The sequence below is a fragment of the Corylus avellana genome, chromosome ca1 (assembly GCF_901000735.1).
Source record: "Corylus avellana chromosome ca1, CavTom2PMs-1.0".
In the NCBI taxonomy this organism is placed as follows: domain Eukaryota; kingdom Viridiplantae; phylum Streptophyta; class Magnoliopsida; order Fagales; family Betulaceae; genus Corylus; species Corylus avellana.
Window position 1 is genome coordinate 45,574,900 of NC_081541.1, and position 2,173 is coordinate 45,577,072.

Sequence of the window (2,173 nt, forward strand, 5' to 3'; positions counted from 1 at the left end):
ACAATGAGCTTCTATCTTAACAATCTAATGCAAGGTCTTAAACTTATGTCGTGTCACGTGGCACTCAGGTAGACCATCACTTGAGTTGGAGAGGGATCCAAGCAAAAGCTCCAATTTCCCAAACATTTTCCACAAAATAATTAGGTCCTCGTTTTTCATTTTAGGAAATAGATCAAATAATTGGTTAGCAGTGCGGATAACCGGTGGTCATTACGTAATCAGTAACTAGGTGATTACCAAAACTGGTTGTATATTTTAGCCAACCGGCGACTCCAGTTGCGGTTAGCGGTTTTAATCAATAACCACTAACCGCAACAAGGTTTTCACCCCTATCAAAAAAGTTTTAAATATATTCTAACAGAAAGAAATGGGAGAGTTTTGACTTTGATTTTGGACTATGATGCAATATTGCAATGATTGAGATGTAGGGGCAGGCATGACGCCCTTTTCTTGGGATGGTTTGTTCTAACAGAATCTGGAAGACGCCAAGAGTTTGATTCTGCAGCATGGGATTGAATAAAGGAACAAAAAAGAAGAATGGAGAAGATGAGAGTGAGACAATGGAAAAACTACTTGAGGCATGGGCCAACAATGATAACCCAACTCTAAGATGGGCGGTGACCGAGAAGAGCATGCAAGGAATGTATCTTAATCTTCCTTTTAGGAAAAATATTATTATATTTTAATAATCTATTAATCTTAGTATATTGCTGTTATGGATAATTGAAGGCAAATGTTGAATGGAGATACCATATATATATATATATATATATATATAAAGGGAATCAAGATTCTCTACCATTGGAAAATAATGGAAAAAAGTACATTTACCATAAGATTTTTATTTATTTATTTTTTATCATGGGTATTTTTTTTTTGTGAAAACTGAGGATATTGCAACTTTAATAGTAATTTTGGGGGATAATTTCACAAATTGAAAAGAAGATAAATGGGTTGGGATAATGTAAATGATTGGGGTGGCAATGGGCTGTCCAGTGGCTGGACTCAAGCCCACACCCAATTACTTGGACAAGATATTAGGTAAGTTTGTATATAAGACCTTTGCAAATCCATTTCTATGAGGGTCCAAGAAGCTTAATGAAGTTGGGCCATTCTGTCCAATAACATTATGATAAGCAATACAGCGGTGGCCTGTCAGCGTCTTGATGCAATTTTTAGCCCAGCCCATTTAATTGCAGTGTTCTAATACTAATATAATGCAACATGTATATTCTCTATTTAGTTTCTAATAGAAGTCGATGCATGTCATGGTTGCAAATAGAGGACGGGGATTGGGCGTAAAAAGTTGCTCGTATTGCATGCAATATAAATAGTTCATTGTAATTAATCTAAATTTAGGCACGTACCATAAAATATAAGCAGCTCATTGCAAGCGATCCAAATCCAGGCCTGTAGTTTTATGCCTCCTTATTCAATGAATTATACAAAGTTCTCCCCGTTAAAAGGTAGAAAAAAAAAACCCGTAAAAAGTATGCTATTTCTTTGGTTCGCAATATGATTCAGTTCAACATTACTAGTCTATTTTTTTTCTTCAAATTGAATCGAAGAAATTTCCTTCAATCTAATATAAAGAACTATCATGTATATTTTGAGCATGTAAAAAAGTACACGCTTTTCTTAATAGTTATATTAAAAAATTATGTACTCTTCTCATATGCTAAAAGACACGTAACAATTTTATAGACGAAATCGAAGAAAATATCTCCAACCATTTATACAACTTTGATTAAAACTGTCAAAAGCAATTGATATCACTTTCATATGCCTTTAAAGCAATTGAAAAGGAGAGATACCAGCCCAAACTCAAAGTGGCCATCTTAATTAATTTAACAAAAGCCAGTGACCAAACACAAGCAAAGTATGTAGAAAAAGAGGCATTGGACCGACCAAAAAAGAGGCCCTTTTACACGCTTTATAATGGCGTGGAACCAACCCACAAGCTCATTAATATAAGAAATCATCAAGTTGTAGACGTGTCATAGGCTCTAAACCCTTGATCTACTTGGTCGTAATTACGTGTCCAATTGCATCATAATCACAGATTGACTAAATTTTTCTTGGAAATTTTTTTTTTTCCGGTTTAGAACCTGTTTGGAATTGTGTTTGAAGAACTTAAAAGTATTTTTAACACTAAAAAAGCCTATTTGAAAAA